Genomic DNA, 22500 nt, shown 5'->3' on the forward strand with positions numbered 1-22500 from the left:
ACAAGGCAAGTAGACAAAACTTCTCTTCCAGGTTACACAGAAAGACAAGACAAGTAGACACTCTTCCAGGTTACACAGAAAACAAGGCAAATAGACATCACTTCTCTTCCAGGTTACACAGAAAGACAAGGCAAGTAGACACTTTTCCAGGTTACACAGAAAAACAGGGCAAGTAGACACTTTTCCAGGTTACACAGAAAACAAGGCAAGTAGACAACACTTCTCTTCCAGGTTACACAGAAAGACAAGGCAAGTAGACAACACTTCTCTTCCAGGTTACACAGAAAGACAAGGCAAGTAGACAACACTTCTCTTCCAGGTTACACAGAAAGACAAGGCAAGTAGACACTCTTCCAGGTTAAACAGAAAGACAGGACAAGTAGACATCACTTCTCTTCCAGGTTACACAGAAAAAACAAGGCAAGTAGGCACTCTTCCAGGTTACACAGAAACACAAGGCAAATAGACAACACTTCTCTTCCAGGTTACACAGAAACACAAGGCAAATAGACAACACTTCTCTTCCAGGTTACACAGAAAGACAGGGCAAGTAGGCATCACTTCTCTTCCAGGTTACACATAAAGACAGGGCAAGTAGGCATCACTTCTCTTCCAGGTTACACAGAAAGACAGGGCAAGTAGGCATCACTTCTCTTCCAGGTTACACAGAAAGACAGGGCAAGTAGGCATCACTTCTCTTCCAGGTTACACATAAAGACAAGGCAAGTAGACAACACTTCTCTTCCAGGTTACACAGAAAAACAGGGCAAGTAGACACTTTTCCAGGTTACACAGAAAACAAGGCAAGTGGACACTTTTCCAGGTTACACATAAAGACAAGGCAAGTAGACACTCTTCCGGGTCACACATAAAGACAAGGCAAGTGGCCACTCTTCCAGGTTACACAGAAACCTAGGCAAATAGACAACACTTCTCTTCCAGGTTACACAGAAAGACAGGGCAAATAGACAACACTTCTCTTCCAGGTTACACAGAAACCTAGGCAAATAGACAACACTTCTCTTCCAGGTTACACAGAAAGACAGGGCAAATAGACAACACTTCTCTTCCAGGCTACACATAAAGACCAGGCAAGTGGCCTAGTGCACCAGCCCAGGAAGCTAGTGTCCACGGGTTCGACCCCTAAACGAGGACCAGGATTTTTACTTCCCCCTCACCACCGTTCCGCCTCCACAGGACCGTGAGTGGTGGTCTAGGTGCTGCATGCATTATGCGCACGTAAAAGGATCCATCGCAAGAAAAGGGTTGTCCCGGGCAATATTAAAAAGAAGATTTCACTTTAGTAATAAAAGACACTAACAGAAACAAAAAGGCAGCTCTGCACTGTGGCAACGGGCTCTGCTCCGGTACAGCAGCTCGATTTTCACATAGAAGCACAATACAATACAATACAATGCAGTACTCCCAGGTGATCAAAACCAATACAGACCTTTCCATACAAAGTTGTTCTCCTACAACCTGGTGAAACGTTTGCAAAGAACAAAATGCACACATTGCAAATCGAACTTTCTGCTTGTGAACAACCACAGTGCAAGTTTTCCTGATGAGCATGAATTTGTGACGGGAGGGAGGGTTCTTTCACCACACACAGCAATAACACTCCAGGGGCCGTATTCAAGACAAAATTCATTTTGCCTTCAGGCAAGTTATCTTTGACATTGCTGGGACCCGTGGGTACAGTTTACCTTGAAGGATAAGCCGTATTCAAGACACAGGGGGGGTTCGCTCAGACAGCTAACCTATCATCATTTTAAAAAATCCCAACAATTCCTGTCTGGGCATGCTCTCAGTTTCACTTCTCATTGCACCACAGCTCGGAACATTGTCGAGAGAGTTCGCAAAACACGTGCTATCCGTAAAGCAGGCCTGTTTTCCCTTAAAAAAAGTAAGAAAAATGCTGCAAAAGGATCCCCTATATTTTACCTCTGCTTCGTGGGCAGTCACCCTTGGCAGGTAGTAAAGGTAGATTGCCTTCGGGTTTGTAGACACGGGTCGACTCTTCTGTTCATGAATACTGGATATTGTTTACCCTCTGGCAGTTTGACTTGCCTCAGGCAGATTACCTGCAGGTACACATTTACCCTCAGGCACGATGTTCTCTTGAATATGGCCCCAGGTTGTTTGGCCAAAATGCCCTTTATTCATCAATCGTTGGCGTATGGGCAAGGGAACGGGAAAGTGTGGGTTGAAAGGAACAAAGGTCTGGGATGTATACTGTTGGGAGGGAATCTACAAATAAACGCTGAATCACACAAATTATCCCCTGTCAGGTTGATAGAGACAGGCATGCATACAAACCATGTCTTGTCTTCCTTTCTTGGTAACTCAAAACTCAAACTGACAAAAATTCAACATTTGGTATTATGCGGATAACTTGAGAACTCAATATGAAACAAAAAAACAAAACAACAACAACAAAAAACAAAAACAACAACCAAGAACAACAATTATTATCAGAAAAATGAAACACATTCAGATTGGTTAGACAGATGTGACGTAGCATACCCATCTTCCATGAACGATATTTTGCACCCACACTGAAGCATGAGCTGTTAACAGGGAGACACAAAATGCTCTCTCTCTCTCTTGACAAGGATTTCGATCTCGTTCTGTCACACAGCCACCAACAGGAGCTTGTACATAGTCTTGCCGATTTATCCTGTGTTGTATATTAGGTAGTTTTGTCTGTGGAATCCAGATGGCGTATCGCTCAATTATTGTAAAAAAAGCATTTCTGCTTCGAGCTGAATCTCAGAGAAAGACAACACCGACACATGTTTATCAATTCTTCTTCTTATTATTATTGTAGCCAAGCGCTTAGCTTCAGATAGCACTCTTAGGCTTCAGATACTGCTTCACGCACAAGCTGTATACTGTGTGTGTGTGTGTGTGTGTGTGTGTGTGTGTGTGTGTGTGTGTGTGTGTGTGTGTGTGTGTGTGTGTGTGTGTGTGTGAGAGAGAGAGAGAGAGAGAGAGAGAGAGAGAGAGAGAGACAGACAGACAGACAGACAGACAGACAGACACAGACACATATGAAACTCATTTCAACTCGCAGTTTCCACACATAGAAAAAGACAAACAGGAGCAAATCAGAGCGCGTGCCACAGACATCGCCAGGCGACTCAAAGGCTTTATACTATACGTACATCAATGACCAACCAAATAGCAGATGACAGGTGGAACGGTCGGTCCTCGCCACCACCACACGACCCCGATGCCTCTCTCCCCACTCGCCCCCCCCCACAACCCTTCCCCTCCCCATCCTCCTCAGCTATCCGCCACCCCCCACCTAAATCCCCCCAGCCCAGGGAATCCAAACAAGGTCTGGTAATGGCACGTCAGGCAGGAACCCACACACACCCTCTTGTTTTGAAACCTCGCTCGGGTTCTGAACAGTGTCTTCGTGTTCCTGGCCCGCGGCTATCTGTCAGGCTCAGCCTGCGTACATTGTGTTTATCAAACAAACAAACACACACACACGGATCAGCAGAGAAAAAAACAACACAAACACACACAGAGGCACACACACACACACACACACACACACACACACACATACACACACACAAATGCGCGCGCGGCTGCGTGCACTAAGTGCCCTCGTAATCCTCATCCAAAACACTTGAAAATGATATGCTAAAAGAACAAAGGAACAACACGAACAAACACATATACTATGAATAAATAAATGAATGAATAAACAAATGTATGGCTACGATGCGATGACCTCATGACCTTTCGCTTTTGCTCGACAGCATGTGCCGTTCACCATCTTGAGGTGACACGAATAAAACGGAACCGATGTTTGAAAATAGCTGAGACCATGCCTTCACTGATGCTGCTGCATAGTCGGAAACATTAAAAAAAAAAAGAGAGATAATAATGGGACAAGAGATGTCAAAACATGGAGGACTCGCAGATATTTTGAAATAACACAGTCCTAAGAAAACAAGATCGGAATGTCCGCCAAATTTTGGAAACAAGTCAGCGGGGATGGATCGTACAGATCAACAGAAAGGGTATGGTTGTCTGCACTGCCAAGCCACATACCGTCTACTCAGAAAATCTTATCCAAAATACGTGTACTACTGCTCGCTACATGATATAACAGGATGTCAATTACTAGTTCTGTTAATTATTCAATGATTTGTAACTTATGAATACGATCGATTGACTCCATGTTCGAACAATTAGACAGAAAGTAGCTAAATGAAAGAGTAACTGACAGTCTGCTTCAGACTTGAAGAAAATACTGGTTGATGAGGTACAGTATACGTTTAAAAACAGTGCAAAGAAGATTTGTCAGTTACCGACACTCTGTGTGTGTGTGTGTGTGTGTGTGTGTGTGTGCATGCACGCACGCACGCACACGTGCACGTGTGTGTAATGCATATTTGTGTGTGTGCGTGTGTGTGTGTGTGTGTGTGTGTGTGTGCGTGAGCGATGATGGTGATGTAGGTGGGGGACGAGAGAGCATGCACAAGCCGCCATTGTTATGTGTAATTTTTAGATGTAGAGTGGCTGATAACTGATAACAATTGCCATCTCCAATCACATCAGGAACAATTCAAGATCCTTTGTAGTAGGCAGATCTCAGACTGAGCAGTTCAGAAACTCCTTCTTTATTGGCACTGTTCGTGACTGGAACCATCTGGACGAGGCAACGGTGACAGCAACATCTGTCGAGAGCTTCAAAGCACGGCTCTCAGGACACCAGTAATGCTAGGCTGCACACTCCCCCCCGCCGTTGCGTTTATGTCATAAGTGGCTACAGCAACGTATTCTACAGATACAGATACAGACCACCGCGAGTGTTTCCCTCCAATCGTTGGGCACGGATCCGGATTTCCAGCGTGTTTGGCAGAACGTGCGCAGTACTGTTATCATGGGTAGTATGAAGCGGGCATTCATTTGGTAAGATGTGGGGGTCCGACCCAATCGACTTGCTGATTGTCCCCAAGTTATTGACTGCCACTCTTAAGCTCTTCTGTGGTGACGAAACTAGGGGGCTGAGTTGTCATCATCCATCAAAGGCGTGACAAAGTTTGTCTCGGCTTTGTGTCTTAGCTCAATCATGTCTTCAGTGAGATGGTTTGACTGACTCGTTCGACGGGCGCAATAGCCGAGTGGTTAAAGCGTTGGACTTTCAATCTGAGGGTCCCGGGTTCGAATCACGGTGACGGCGCCTGGTGGGTGAAGGGTGGAGATTTTTACGATCTCCCAGGTCAACATATGTGCAGACCTGCTAGTGCCTGAACCCCCTTCGTGTGTATATGCAAGCAGAAGATCAAATACGCACGTTAAAGATCCTGTAATCCATGTCAGCGTTCGGTGGGTTATGGAAACAAGAACATACCCAGCATGCACACCCCCAAAAACGGAGTATGGCTGCCTACATGGCGGGGTAAAAACGGTCATACACGTAAAAGCCCACTCGTGTGCATACGAGTGAACGCAGAAGAAGAAGAAGAAAACCGATTCGTTCTTGAGATGTCAGCGAGAGCTTCTGCATTCTGCTTTCTGCCACGAGTGAGTTGGTTGTTTACAAGGAGGCGGCGCTTGGGCCGTCGTCCACGTTTTCGTAGTGTGTTCACTATTCTCCATAGTTTGGAACTATATTTCAGTTCACGTATCCCCTCTCGCTCTTTCTGAACATTGTCCTTACAATAACACACAGTTTGGTAGCTATGTCTATGGATTCTGTGTTCTACTCAGACATGTGCCCTTGTAACTTGCGCAGGGCATCTCATTTGACAGCGGTAGCTTTGTCGCACTTGTTCCACCATATTGCCGAGTGGCTGTTTTCCCTCAGCTCTGAGGGCTTTTAGTTTTTTGGGGATCGCCGTCTCAGCTGCTGTGAGAATCATGATCCTGATATTTACGTGGTATACCTGTCTGTTTATGTCAGGGTCAGTTTGGTCAAAAGTTTCACAATCAGTGTTTAGTTGGGGAGTGAACATGTTCCATTCTGCTCTGTGGTATTGAAACTTCTTGTGGGAGCTCAAAAGAGGACGATGTAGCATGAATTAAAAAAAAACAAACCAAAAAACCCAAAACCAAAAACAAAAAACAAAACAAAACAAGTCAACTACAGAGTGCGCGATGAGCTACATGTGGGATTTCAAAAGAGGAAGATGTGGCATGGATTAAAAAAAAAAGTCAAATACAGAATGTGCGATGACGGGCAGACTCAGAATATACGGTCCCCACCTGACCAACACAGTCACGATGGCTCGATAACCAATACTGTACAAAGAGGGCAGCGGAGTATCGCTACCGACCTCACTATGGTGTCCGCACATCTCAGTCTGGATGCAGAATGGAACTCAGGTGATGATCATCTGCTGTCTGACCACCTGTCAGTTTGACATTGTGCTTGATTACTCAGACCCAGTCATCACAGACGATGATCGAACTGACTCATCGGAACTAGACCGTGTTTGTATCAGGCAGTTGTGCCGAATGGTGGTGTTTATGAACAAACCGTCGTCAAGCTTTCGTGTTTCTCGACCAATGAAAAAAGCGCAGACGGACAATTCTCAGTTGAACTCAGAATGTGTGTGTGTGTGTGTGTGTGTGTGTGTGTAGGTATAAATTGTAATCGCTGTCTGATACGCACAACATGACACAGAGAGAGAGAGAGAGAGAGGGGGGGGGGGGGGGGCTGGCGGAGGTTTGGTGTAAGGTGATGGCGGTGGGGTGGGGTGGGGTGGGGTGGTTATGGGGGCAGGGAAGAGCGAAAGAGCCCGCCACATACTGAGTTGGCGGGCTTCTGGTTGAAAGGGGCTGTGCATTATATGGTGCATGCAATTAGCGATCGGTGAAGCCAGTGCTCTGTGTGCAGGCTCCCTGAGTGTTCGCTACAACGGTGTGAGTAGGAGCTGGCCCATGAGCTTCCTTCCTTCCTTCCTTCCTGGCGTGTCGGAGCTGGGCCGTTTAGATATTAAGCAGCAGGACCAAACGGTCTCAGTGCTGAACCAACCGTCGTCAAGCTAACGTGTTTTTCCGACCAATAAAAACGGCGCACACAAATTATTGCTGATTACTCGATTTGAATTCTCTCTCTCTCTCTCTCTCTCTCTCTCTCCCTCCCTCTCTCTCTCTCTCTCTCTCTGTGTGTGTGTGTGTGTGTGTGTGTGTGTGTGTGTGTGTGTGTGTGTGTGTGTGTACTTACTAACAAATTGACCGGCGGCACTAAGTGATACTACTGACTGGATTGAGTGTCTGTGTGTATGTTGGTATAAACTAAACGTAGTCTGCCGGCACGTGCAGCCTTCTCTTGCCTAAATCACAGCCACTGCCTCCACCTTTGACATGTATGTGTTTTTCATGGGAAATATTGATACTAAAAAGAAAGGAAAAACATACATGGATAAAAAGGTTGTTGTTGGTGGTGTGGGTGTGGGATTGTGGGGGAAGGAAAGCGCACACGCCATACGGTGTATGTCTATTGTTTGATGTCGTCTTGCATTACAAATTGTGTTTATTTTAATTTGTGTTTGCCTATCTTCATATGTATGTGTGCGCGTTTGTTGTGTGCATGTCGGTATACAGTGTATTTCTAAACATTCATACACTATGTCTATTTTGTCACGTCCTCTTGCACTGCAAATTGTTTACGTATCTTGACATGTATCCCTGTGCGTTTGTTGTGTGCGTGTACGTTCGTTATGCATGGCCGATTTTCATTGTAACTGATCCTCTGTTTTGTTTCTTTTATTTTCACCCCATTATGATTTCCTCTATTAACATGTTAATTGCTGTGTTCAGAGTGCGACTTGAGTTAATTCGGACAACTGAGGCAACAAGGTGGACCAGTCTCGCTTGGGAGTATTGGTGGCCCTTAAAAGGGCCTTTGACAGGGTAGGTAGGTGGGCACATTAATCTACTTGCTGCTGGTGTACTTGGTGACGGCCTTGGTACCTTCGCTGACAGCGTGCTTGGCCAGCTCACCCGGCAGCAGCAGACGCACAGCTGTCTGGATTTCGCGGCTGGTGATGGTGGAACGCTTGGTGTAGTGGGCCAGTCTGGAAGCTTCAGCGGCGATTCTCTCGAAGATGTCGCTGACGAAGCTGTTCATAACGGACATGGCCTTGCTGCTGATACCAGTGTCAGGGTGCACCTGCTTCAGCACCTTGTAGATGTAGATGGCATAGCTTTCCTTCCTCTTTCTCCTGCGCCTCTTGTCGCCTGAGCGGACGGCCCCACCCTCGCGTGGTCTCTTGGAACCTTTAGAGCTCACAACTTTCGGAGCCATGGTCACACGTTCAACAAGTGACTGTGTATGAAACGCGTTAGAGCTCGCCGCAGACTTTATTCAAGTCTTGTGGTCGAAAGGGATCTGCGCGTTGTGGCTCGTTTGCGATTGGTCAATCTGTGAAGCCAGCACTTTGTGTGCAGTGTGCAGGCTTCACGAGAACTCTTATGGCGTGGTTTTGATTGGTGGCAATGCGTGTTTGGCAACCAATGGGAGAGTGACAATGGCTACGAAATACTCGTATGTATATTGTCGGCCTTGGCCTTGGCCTGTGAATTGAGGCCGCCGTTTACGTCTGCTACACACTTTCACACAAACACAGACACACACACGCTCTTTGCTAGTCAGTCAGTGTCGTGAATTTGTCAGTTAGTGCCGTCAGCTTTTAGTATTTTTCATATATGTGGGTGCGATGACAGCCCTTAAAGGAAAAGACGCCCTCACAATATTTTTCACATATTTATGCCTTATGATTCATTTGATTGACCATCACGTATGCCCCCTCTGGATTAATACGCTTAGCTGAACCTGGGTAATTGTTGAACGTTGTTGTGTTCGTCTACATAAAGAGATGATGTCGTTTCCTGTCTTTATATGCTATTTGTTTACATTTATTTATTTTGCAGCGGTGGTCGGTTGTGCAGTGCACACACACACACACACACACACACACACACACACACACACACACACACACACACACACACACATGAGCACACCCACACACAAAGCACATCCACACGACGTGTACATTACTAACTTGAGCAACGAGAAAGACCTAGGGAAGGTAGTCCCGAAAAAGACCTTTTTGCAGTCACTTGTGTGTCTTGAGTGGAGGGTTCGAACCTACCTAATGTATCAGTTCTTGTGGCTGTCATGCAAGCTGGGGCTATACAATTCCTGCCTTTACAAAAGGAAAACGTCAACTGAGTGCTCATAATATTGAGAGAACGCGACATACTGCTCATATTCGCATCCATATGGAACGAGTTGTACTATCTGCCGTGGTGTATTATGTGTGCATTTGTGTGCACATGTGTTTGCACGTATGTAATCCCATCTATATGCATGAAAGTGTGTGTAAATGTGTTAATGTGTGTGTGTGTGTGTGTGTGTGTGTGTGTGTGTGTGTGTGTGTGTGTGTGTGTGTGTGTGTGTGTGTGTGTGTGTGTGTGTGTGATGGTGTTGGTTGCATTGTTTTGCATCAAGGACAGATGAACATCACTAGTTGTCATATCTGATGTATTCATTATATTTCAATGCAGCCGTGTCTGTGTATCAGCAATGGTACAGCCGGCTACAGATTGTTTGCAGGCTCCAGGTGGCTTGAAGTTTTGAAATCCTGCTGGGTGAAAGCAGACCTGCTTGCCCAGAACAAAATGATTATACAAGTCACCATACTCAGCCGCTCCCGAGAGATTTCACAATAAGATTCCACTCTCCATTCGCTATTTCGTATGGATCTTTGCCGACAATGACCGAAATTTGGACACTGTAGCAATCGCTTATTTTCTTTGGTAACGTATCAACATATCGAATACTTTTTTTTTCTAACGAGAATTCGTCTTTCCTGCCAATATACTCAGTGATCAACAACGCTGTGTTCAAAAAGCCGACCGGGATCTCTTTCTATCCTGCTAAAAGAGCGAAAACATGATTCGTGCGCATGTTTTTGCAACCCATATAATGATGTATGTGATAATAAGAATATGAATATAACCGCAATGAACTGCAAGCGAACTGGGACGATTACTCATGAAAATCGCTGTAAAGCCGTTAATCAAGCTGGATGAATAACGATAAGCAAAGAAATAGCATTTGACAAGTATAGGAAACATTAAACACATATCAGACAGAATCAGCAAATTAATGGCCGCTCATCTTTTTACATTTACTTTTATGTTCCTTATGTACTGTGTAATCGTGCCATTGTTGCCATGCATTGTTTTCCTTTATTCTTCCTTTTCGCGTGTCCACATGGTCGCAGAATGGTTAAGACGCTCAGCAGCCTACAGAGTCCGTGAGGTTCTAGGTTCGATTCTGCTTTCGCCCTTCATACCAAGTTTGACTGGAAAATCAAACTGAGCGTCTAGTCGTTCGGCTGAAACGATAAACCGAGGTCCCATGTACAGCACACACTCGGCGCACTGAAAAAGAACTCATGGCAACGAGAGTGTTGTCTTCTTGCAAAATTCTTTAGGAGAAATCCACTCTGATAGGCAAACACACCCACACCCACCTACATGCATATATATATATATATATATATATATATATATATATAGAGAGAGAGAGAGAGAGAGAGAGAGAGAGAGAGAGAAGAAAAAAGAAAAACACACCAATCTGTCATATATATATATATGTCAGATCTCTTAATCCAAACGGCAGAAACTGTAATTTAGATGAAGTACGAGCAAACTGTCGATTTTTAAATGATTTTAGAAACTCGTGTGTGCTTTGTTTTACCGAATCCTGGTTTAGTGAGAAAGTGTCGAATGAATGTGTTGCGATTGATGGTTTTAACACTCCGTACAGAATGGACAGAGACTGCAAGAAAGTGGGGAAGAAAATGGATGGTGGCGTGTGCCTGTATGTCAACGAGAAGTGGTGTGACAGTGCGAATGTGTGTGTGAAAAAGCAACTGTGTACACAGGAACTTGAACTCATATCAGTGTCGCTGAGGCCTCGATACCTGCCACGTGAGTTCGGCCGTATTTTCTTGACTGTTGTGTACGCCCCAGTCTTTGACCAGGCATCTGCTGCACGTGCAGGAAGGACGATCGCAGGTGTTGTTCGCGACCTTCAACTCATCTCTGCTGACGCCCCGTGTTTTATTGTTGGAGATTTTAATCATTGTGATTTAAAGAAAGCCTTACCTTCTTTTAAACAATATGTTACCTGCCGGACCCGACTGGACAAGACAATCGATCTGTGTTATGGGAACATTCCTAATGCCTACAAATCTGTTCCCCTTGCACCAGTGGGTGTATCTGATCATGATGTTGTTCATTTAATCCCAGCCTACAGACCAAAGATACAGACAGAGCCGATTGTGAAAAAGAGTGTGAAAGTTTGGACGTCAGAGAGTGTGGATGAACTGAGAGGATGTTTTGATTGTACTGATTGGACTGTGTTGACTGACCCATGTGAGAATGTTCATGAAGCAGCTGATGTTGTTACATCTTATATCAGTTTCTGTGAAGACATGATAATTCCGACAAAAATAATTAAACTTTTCCCCATCAACAAACCATGGATCTCAAAGTCTCTCAAAACAATTTTAAACGAGAAAAAGGTAGCGTTTCAGTCAGGGAACAAGAAGGATAGGAAATTGATACAAAAGAAGCTTAGAGGTGAATTACGAAGGGGACAGAGGGAATTCAAGTCAAAAGTAGAGCAACAGTTTCAGACGTGAAGAATGGCAGATGCATGGGATGGGTTAAAAATTATCACTGGAGAAACGAAAAGGAAAACAGTAGCTTGTAAAATGGAAAAGGATGAACAGATTGATTTTTCAAATAAACTGAATGATTTCTACTGTCGCTTTGAAAGGAATGATCTGGGAAGGGAACTGGATAGTGTTATCTCACAGTTGCAGGAAAAGATCAAAGATAGGAACACAGGTGAAGACTTTGAGATCGATGCAAAAGTTGTTGAATCTTTATTTTTAAAACTGAATGTCACGAAGGCAATTGGCCCCGACAATATCTGCGGAAAATTACTGAAAACATGTGCTTCCCAGTTGTGTGACGTGTTCTGTAAAATTTTCAACTGGTCTCTGAAGGACTGCTCTGTCCCCAGCATCTGGAAAAAATCTACTATCTGTCCTATCCCCAAGAAAAAGAACCCAGCCGCACTAAATGATTACCGTCCTGTTGCCCTGACTTCAGTAGTGATGAAATGCTTTGAAAAAATTATTCTCCGACATCTTCTTTCTTTCACTGAACAGCAGCTTGACTCTCTTCAGTTTGCTTATAAAGCACACAGAAGTACTGACGATGCTATCCTAACTCTCCTTCATAATGCTTTCCTTCATTTGAATAACACGGGATCTTTCGTTCGTATCCTTTTTGTTGACCTCTTCTGCTTTTAACACAATACAACCTCATCTCCTTGCCCTCAAACTGCTAGGCATGGATGTTGATCCGAAGCTTACTCTTTGGATAATAAGTTTTCTTGTCAATAGAACTCAGTCCGTCCGCTTTCATTCTGCCCACTCTTCTCTAAAATCTACTTCTACTGGTGCACCCCAAGGTACAGTGCTGTCCCCTGTTCTTTTTACACTGTACACAAATGACTGCAGAGGCACGGAGGAAACTCCTGTCATAAAATATTCTGATGATTCAGCAATTGAAGATCTGTCCAACTCTGATGCTATTTATTTCAGTGAAATTAAAAAGTTCTGTTCCTGGTGTGAGAAAAACTATCTGGATCTCAACGTATTGAAAACAAAAGAAATGTTAATAGATTTTCGGAAAGACCCCTTGCCTGTAGCTGACCTTGTTATTGATGGTCAAACAGTGGAGAGGGTCAATGAATATAGATATTTAGGGACCATCTTAGACAATAAGCTGACTTTTGACAGAAATGTTGATTCCATTCATAAGAAATGTCAATCTAGAATTTTTTGTTTACAGAAGCTTAGAAATGTTGGTATAAATTCAAATATTCTTCAAAGTTATTATCGATGTTGTATCGAGTCTGTGCTTACAGTTTCATTTATGTGCTGGTATGGAAGTTTGGGAGTGAGGAGTAAGCGTGTTTTGAACGATGTCATGAGTGTATGCAGTAAAATTGTGGGAGTGAAACAAGCTAGTATGCAAGAGCTGTATGAAAGTCGAGTGGTTAAAAAAAGCAGGCAGATAGCAACTGACGACACCCATATTTTAGCAAAGTATTATGAGCTATTGCCATCAGGACGACGCTACAGAACTTTTAAGTTGAAATCCAGAGCTCTGAAGACTTTTATTCCACGTTCAATCCACCTTTTAAATTCTTGAGAACTCTCTGTGTGTGTGTGCGCGCGCGTACTCTCATGTGAGACGTGTGAAAGTCCGTGCATGATAGGCTGTACCTTGTTCTAGTTGTGGTGTGTGTGTGTGTGTGTGTGTGTGTGTGTGTGTGTGTGTGTGTGTGTATGTTTACTGAGCTTAAAACGTGACAATTGGTTATAATGAATGTGCAATATGTAGGAAGAATAATGTGCAATATGCAGGATGAATGTACAATGAATATGTCTAATGCTAACGTCCATATTCTAAATATATTTCTGTTTAATAATTACGATGTAATAATTAATTGCAATGTTTTTAAAAGCGAATATGTGAAATGCTTTTATTTGAAAACATATGTTTATTACTCTTGTTTGATCAAGTTATCTGCGTGTGTGGGGTGGGGTGGGGGGTGGGGGTGGGGGGTGGGGTGCGGTGCGGGTGTGTGCTGATTATCTGGTTGTGGTTTTCCGCAATTCATCTTTATTCTTATCTTATCTGTCTATTATAATCAATGTGCAGTATAGTAGGCTATGTTTATAATTATATTCAAATAATGTTTCTTAATTCTTTCTGTTTTTACATTAAGAATACTAGTTATTACCTGCAGTGTGTGGATGTATGTATGAAACGATGTATGTGATATTTTTTACATTTGTATCTTCGTAATATTTGTTGGGGCTGTTGTTGGCTTTTACAGTTATGGTCCCCATGTTGTTTACTTGTCTATGTTGTGATAATGCACCTGACCAAATTTCTCCAGGTGGAGATAATAAAGTTATTCTTATCTTATCTTATCTTATATATATATATGCATGCACTCAAGGCCTGGCTGAACGCTTTAGGTTACGCTGCTGGTCAGGCATCTGCCTAGCAGATGCGGTGAAGCGTATATTGATTTGTCTGAACGCAGTGACGCCTCACTGAGAAACCGAAAGTGAAAATGTGTCCCCATGTATTTCTGAAATGCTCCATGACCATGACAACTTCCAAAATATTTGAAATATGGTGGAAGCATATTTGTCTGTCTGTATATCTATTTAATTATTATCACTGTTGTTGTCAATCAAGGGAAAGACAATTTTTGTATTTCGGATTTTAATTCGTGGCGATAGTGTCAACTGAGTTAGCTAATTAAACTAAAAGTCCAACCAAACAAAAAATTAATATGAAACAAAAGCAAAAACAAGACGAAAACAAAGGAACGAAAACCCAAACAGAGAAATACAAACAAAACAGACGAACGGGACCAATAAACGTAATTGGAAATGTCAAAGAGCAGAACAACACAAAAGAAAACCCGGTGAACGGATATAGCCAATAAAGTAAATTAGAAATATCGGAGAGCATATAGAATGAAAAACAAAACAAAAACAACAACAAAAAACAAACAAAAAACAACCCCCCTCACCCCCCCCGCTCCCCACACACACAGAGAAAAAAAAAAAACCAACAAAAAACGACCACATACAGCTCATTTTATGACCACTAATATTAAGGCAAATTTCGGACGGACTTCAGAACGGTAGCTGTGAATCCAGACTTGCGCGTTTCGAGTGTGAAAAGAATGCAAATTAGACACATATGTGATGATTTTACAATGACTGTTGTCAAAAAGATATGTGCACAGAGTATTCGGATGTTTTATGCACATAAGGGTAAGAAAAGTGACGTCACTTTTAGCGGTGAGACAGCAAAGGGTTTTTGCCTCACGAGTATAAAAAAAAAGAAGTGAACCTGGGTAATAACACTGTTTCGATTGTGAGCATGTCAGTCTGTACTCATTCTTTAATTGTTGACTCCAAATTTAGTTTAGATATAGAAATAAAAATAATTTCTTTCCATACGTGCCAGTTACAATGATAGAGCAGAAAAAAGTAATAAACGTTTCCACATTCATTTTAGTCGTACTTTTGACATTTCATTCCCTTTTCACAAATTCGGTGCACTTTAGTATGGACTGTCACGATGTGCGCACACCAAAACTGGCTGACATCATACGTTCAGTTTCAGTTTTTCAAAGAGGCATCTCTGCGTTCGGAAAAATCCATGTACGTTACACACATATCTGCCTGGCAGATTCACGACCAACAGCGTAACGCAGCGCACAAGGAGGAGAAATTTTTGTTTAATGTCCTGTCACACATATCGGTGTTTGAAGAAATTTTGTTAAAGTATTTATGAATACATTTGAGTATTATCGGTTAGAAGGGGTGGGAGATGTGAATGAATGGAATGGTTGGGGGAAACTGGGCAAATGAGTGTGAAATGAGGATGAAGTTTGAAAAAAACAAAACAAATCTAAATACAATTATAGGAAATTACTTAAAGGACTTCGTAAAAGAGAAGTCGTTAAACTGACAAGCGAAACAACTGATAATGAATTCAAAAAGTCAAAAAACATCAACGTTCTCAGTCACTTGTGAAGACACACTTTCGTGTACATAAGGCTTCATCAAGCTACAGTCAAAAATGATATGCTTAATTGTCAGGTTACTAAAGCATATGCACGTGACATTAGAACAATACTTGGTCCGTAATGAATTTGATAATAGTCTGAGAGCTAAACTCAGAATTGGTCTGCGAATCGGACCAAAGTCTGAGAGAATCAACTGACGAGGTTTTAGACTTGAATTCAAGCACCTATAAAAGTCTCTTTCTAGTATATTGCTTATTTCCTTGTATGACAATGGGCAATATACGCAGCGCACAAGTCAGGACTTAAGAGCATACACACTATGTCTGTGTACCTATTAGAGTGGATTTCTTTTACAGAATTTTGCCGAGGACGACTCTTATGGTCACGGTTTCTCTTTCAGTGCGCCAAGTACGTGCTGCGCACGGGACCTCGGTTTATCGTCTCATCCGAATGACGAGACGTTCAGTTTGGTTTTCCTCAGAAAGTCCAGACCCTCACGACACTGTGTGGGCAGTTAAGTCACCTTCCTCTTACCTATCTATGTTGTTGCTCCTTCCTCACCTGACGCCATATCATCTGTATGCTGTGGCGTTACCATGGTATATACACAATACAATACACAAACTTTATTGTCTATACTTTGGTACAAAGATTTTCTTCTTGGCGGCAGCACATGTCCAACATAAGAAGAAAACAACAAACAAATAAAATGAATAGAAAATAAAAAGATAAATTAAATGGCACCAAATGGAAATAGCTATATACAAATATACAGATTACTGAAATTTACGTGCCTCTCCATTTCAGTCAGCCAAACCGCATTGCACATCTACCCCCCCCCCCCACACACACACGCACACATACACTCTCTCTCATCCCCTCTCTCTCTGTCTCTCTCTTCACAAGAAATGCAACTACAAAGATCATCGTTCATTTAAAAATCAAAATCACCAGAGTAAGACAAGAATTAAGCCAAAGAGCAGCACTTCCATAGTTCACATTAGGCATCACAGAAGAACAACTTCCAGACCCTCTAGCCCTGTCTGTCACTTTGTTGTGATCCTCTTCGAAAGCCCCCTGATCTGTGTTTGAATTGTATGGCGGAGTGCGGTTTTCGATGAGTGTCTGTGAAATAGAACATACAGTTATCATTCATTCGTCATCTGTCTCCTGTCGTTTTGTTTTTAGTTTTTTGATAACTGGCTTGAGATCTAACGGAGCTTTTAATTGTTTATAGATTCTTAATTCTTCCCAGTCTGACAGAGAATCAAATGTAAGGTAAACAATATGCCCCTAATAATATAATCATGGCACTGTTCAATTCTTAAATTGGGATCATTCTTGTGCGTACACCCTCCTTCTTCATCATTATCATCACCAGCAGCATCTGATCATCATGTTTTTGTCGTCGGTTGTGTTGTTGTTAGGGGTGGTTGTTTAATTCTTCTTCTTCTTCTACACGTCCTATATCTCCAGTCATTACCGTAATACACGCTTAGCATCCGACACCCTGACCTCCAAGTGTTTCTCAATATGTGTTGTTCCACTCATATGTCACCCCATCCCCCACCCCCATCCTTCGACTCTCCAATTTCTCTCCTCCCTGCCTAACACTGCTTCACGTGCAACCTCTACGCTTGATGGGAACGTCCCCTCGAGACCTCTCGCCTTATCCCGAAGAATCTTTTAATTGGTTTGAAATTTCTCCAGGACTGCGATCGAAGGGACCTAATCGTCCTTCGGGGTTACCTTTGGGTTGTCACTCTCCACGTCAGAACTGTCTCCCTTCCAGGGTATTAGGCGGGGTGTGGGGTGGGGGACAGAGAGGTTGGGGGAAAGGGTGTGATGGGGTGGGTATGGGTGGTGGAGGTGGATGTAGGTGAGCGGTGTGTTGTGGGTGAGAGTGGGGTGAGGGGGGACGGGATGTGACGAATGTTGCGAATGTTGTGTGACTGCATTCAATCTGTCTGGAAGTGTGTTCTCGTCTGCCTGGCGTGTTAGAAATGTTTATATGTATGTAGATCATTACTCCTCTTCCTCCTCCTACTACTGCTGCCGCTACTATTACCATTAAAACTGATGCTGCTCCTGCTGCTGCTATCAGTACAGTGCAATACAATCTGATAAGTGCTGCAACATGAAGCGATTCGATGCCAAGCTAAAACAGGTCATGATACAGAATAACCCAAATACAGAAGATACATATTGGAGGCCACACAGGACATGAGAATAAGAACCGCCAAAAAAAACAACTAAAAAAATTTACATGTGCAAAAAAATCCCACGCCGCCCCTCCCACCCCCTCCCCCCTCCCCCTCCCGGCCCCCATTTCGCAACTTCTCTCCCCTCAGGGTGAGAATCCCGAGATAGTTTGTCGCGATCTCTTCACCCCAGGAGCCAGCTGCAGATGTAGGATAACTTGGTTCTGGAAAAGCGAGAAAAGAAAACGAATTACTATAATTATGCACAAGAAGAGAAAGATTGTGTGGGCTGCCGTCCGGAATCACTTGTCCCTGTTTTTTGTCGGTTGTTAGTGGGTGATGATGTGTTCTTGGAGCCTCGTACGGGCATACCATGGCGAAAATTGATCTGGAAGTGAACGGAAACCCGTGTTCTTCGTTTTCAGTTTTGGGTATTCCCTTTCTTTCTCTCTGTGTTGTCTCTTTCTCGAATGGAAGACTTTTACTTTTGGATTATATTTACTATGCGTTAGCATGCATGGATTTTTTATAGTATTGAATGATTGAACACATATTTTACACACACACACACACACACACACACACACACACACACACACACACACACACACACACACACACACATTTATCTATATTTATCTATCTATAACTCTCTCTCTCTCTCTCTCTCTCCACACACACACACACACACACACACACACACACACACACATATATATACATACATAGTTATATATACGACAGAGAGAGAGAACACTCGCGAATTTGTGACATGAAATATGAGTTACGTACGACATCGCACACAAGTGGGTCAGAGGGACTTCTATAATAAAAGATTTCTGAGTTTTGAGTCCCCCCACCCCCTCTGTCTCTCTCTATCCGCGACACCCTTGTCTACTAAGTCGGTCAGAGTAGTTCTCAGTAGAAAGAGGATGTAGACAGGGAGACCCACATTCCCCTCACATATACATTTTTTGTGTCGAAAATATTAGCAATCATTATTAGAGAAGATGTTAGATGTTGGTATAAAAGGTATAATAATAAACAATAACGAGCATAACATTTTTCAGTTCGCAGATGATGCGCAGTTAATAAACACCGGAGATAGAATGTCATTTGAAAGATCCATTAATTTGGTTGATGAATTTGGAAAAGTTTCAGGGTTAATTTTAAATGGAGGCAAAATAAGCAGTATGTCTAGGATGCAAACAGAATTCTAAAATAAGATATATGCAGCATTTACACATAAAACGGGACAAAGAAAAATCTAAGATATTAGGGGTATGGTTCACAAATAGCATTGAGGTCTGAAAAAGTCAATTACGCGGAAACAAAAACAACAGAAATTAAAGCACCTTTCAATGTTTGGATGAAAAGAACTATAACTCCTCTTGGTCGAGTTGCAGTATTAAAATCACTAATCCTGTCTAAGTTGATACGCATCTGGATTTTACTGCCAAATCTACCAGACGATTTTATAAATAATCTTCAGATAATGTATTTTAAATTTGTATGGAATGGCAAACGAGACAAAATCAGTAGAAAGACAGCAACGAAAAACATTAGAAATGGGGGTTTGAATATTCAAGATATTAGAACATATATAGAAGCACTCAATCTTGCGTGGATTAGAAAATTTGCAAAAAAACAAAACATAAAGGGAAGAATATCACTATGGAATTATATCCTTTATTTATTTATTTATTATTTATTTTTACTGAATCAGAAAAAAATATGGCTCTAGTTGCACTTTAAATAAAGTTGATAATGATCCTTTCTGGAGAGATATATTCATGGCATGCAACCAATTTTCCAAACGTGTAAAACCGACAGAGATAATCGAGTTATTTTCTGAACCAATATTTCATAATGCAAACACTGGAATAAGAAACAACACTAATAAGTATAGACATTGGACAAACATGGGAATATATTGCATTGCACACTTTATGAATGATGATGGGAAATTTCTGACGCAAAGCGCAGTTAACAGAAAATATGGAATAAATGCACATTTTAAAAGTTTCAATGGATGTTTAATGGCCATTAAGAAGTATCTACAGGAAACATGATTAAACATATCAGACAGCACAACGAACGATGTACCATCAGAGTTGAAAATTATATACTCTGCACCTAAAGGAACCAAGCTATATTTCGATGTTTTATTGCCTGACAATAAGCTTCCTAACGGCTGTCTAAAGTGGTCTAAAAACTAGGAGTGGATGTTTGGTTTAAAAAAAAAAAAAAAGGATTACAATTACGTACAGTACATAGAATTCTTGGAACGAAAGTTATCCTGAAAGAAATGGGACTAGTAAATGACAATTATTGTGACTTCTGTATGGAAGCAAAGAATAATATTGAACACTTATTCTGGAGATGTACGAGCATAAAACATTTTTGGCAAAATTTCGAAGAGCTGTTAAAAGAAAAAAGTACAGTGTGTACAATCATAAGAATAACAGAAAACATAGTACTAATTGGCATAGCCGAAAATATGCGCACAGAGCCAGTGTTTGACTTTTAAATACTCATTGGTAAAATGTATATTTACAGGTACAAAATGGAAAAGAGCACACCGAACCTACCTTCTTTTAAAAGCCGCCTGTTTTCGCGATACAAAATTGAAGAAAATAACGCAAGAATGACATGGGCATTAAATGATTTTAAAATAAAGTGGTTATCTTATACGACAAAAATTCAAGATTCTACCCATAATTGCCACAATGAAGGTAAAAATGTTGATAAACCTGATCAGAAAATGTGTGATAGTTTGGCGGTTTTCTGTACGGGTGAAATAATCACCTGTCGTTAGCTTTCTTCTTTTTGCTTGACTGTTTTTGTTGTTGTCGTTGTTGTTGTTGTTGTTGTGTGTGTGCGCGTGCGTGCGTGCGTGTGTGCGTGCGTGTGTGTGTGTGTGTGTGTGTGTGTGTGTGTGTGTGTGTGTGTGTGTGTGTGTGTGTTATGATTTTTTTTTCTGATTTTTTAAAACTGATTTTTTTTGTGTCAATTGTCTGTGTTATAAAAATAGAAATTGAAAATAATTATGTTAAAAAAAATGAAGTCGGTCAGAGCTATACCGAGCAAGACCGGCTGATTTCTCGTTGGTGCCCAATGGTCTGAGTAACGACCAATAGGCGTGAAATATGATGCCAGCTATTTCCTTTTAGCTGACATACAGAACCATCAAGATGCCTTTTTTTCTTGGGTTTACATTGCTTTACCAGTCCATTAGACTCTTGTGTAGAGAAGAGCTGTAACATACTCGAGGTTAAAAAGGATTACACTGAATTTTCTTGGCTCCGTACGTAAAATCTGTTCCAGACAAGGGAGTTTCCCTAATGTATGTACACAACTTTATTTAGAAAAAAAAGAAAGTCTGTATCGACCCGTTATATCTTACACTGTTTCTTAGGGTACTGTCTTATGATGGGACACGTAGCCACATACCAGCGCCACCCACTTTTGTTTTTTTTCTTCGGTTACCCCCCTCTCCCTTGTCGACGACAAAAACCACACACACACACACACACACACACACACACACACACACACACACACACACACACACACACACACACACACACTATATATATATATATATATATATATATATATATATATATATATATATATATATATATATATATCCATACAAACACGCGGACTGTATATCACAGCCCAGCACTGCAGACACTGCAGACATGAAACGATAATACACAGGCCAGCACAACACGGAAAACCTTTTAGCTTGTTAACGCCTGCCAACAGTGATTAGCTCTGAGACCCACACTTATTTGTTGTATTTGTATTTCTTTTTTTTTTTCTCAAGGCCTGACTTACCGCGTTGGGTTACGCTGCTGGTCAGGCATCTGCTTGGCAGATGTGGTGTAGCGTATATGGAATTGACCGAACGCAGTGACGCCTCCTTGAGCTACTGATACTGATACTGGTATTTGTATTTCTTTTTATCACCACAGATTTCTTTATGTGAATTTCGGGCTGCTCTCCCCAGGGAGAGCGCGTCGCTACACTTCAGCGCCATCCATTTTTTGTATTTTTTCCTGCGTGCAGTTTTATTTGTTTTTCCTATCGAAGTGGATTTTTCTACAGAATATTGCCAGGAACAACCCTTTTGTTGCCGTGGGTTCTTTTACGTGCGCCAAGTCCATGCTGCACACAGGACCTCGGTTTATCGTCTCATCCGAATGACTAGCGTCCAGACCACCACTCAAGTCCAGTGTAGGGGGAGAAAATATCGGCGGCTGAGCCCTGATTCGAAGCAGCGCGCTCAGATTCTCTCGCTTCCTATGCAGACGCGTTACCTCTGGGCCACCACTCCACTTATTGAAGATGTTGGTTGGGATCAGGACCTGATTTCCCCCCTATATCTTTCCCTGGGAAACACCTCCACGTGCAGCTGTCCCTTCATCACATCCACATCCACTCACCACCTACGACCCCCTCCCTCCGCCCCCCACCTCTCCGCACACACACTCACTCACCCACGCACAGACACAGGCCGACACGCAATCTCACACACGAACAGTGAGACACTGGGTGAGTTATTGAAGCCCTGAGTTTATCTGGTGCCGCAGCGTCTTCTTT

At 42.3% G+C, this 22500-nt stretch overlaps 1 pseudogene; it reads right to left on the bottom strand.

Annotated features, from left to right (window-relative positions):
- Nucleotides 1-7906: 7906 nt before the first annotated feature.
- Nucleotides 7907-8278, bottom strand: LOC143294062 (histone H2B, gonadal pseudogene; annotated as a pseudogene).
- Between the last annotated feature and the right edge of the window lie 14222 nt (nt 8279-22500).

Source organism: Babylonia areolata, chromosome 19 (assembly GCF_041734735.1).
Source record: "Babylonia areolata isolate BAREFJ2019XMU chromosome 19, ASM4173473v1, whole genome shotgun sequence".
In the NCBI taxonomy this organism is placed as follows: Eukaryota; Metazoa; Mollusca; class Gastropoda; order Neogastropoda; family Buccinidae; genus Babylonia; species Babylonia areolata.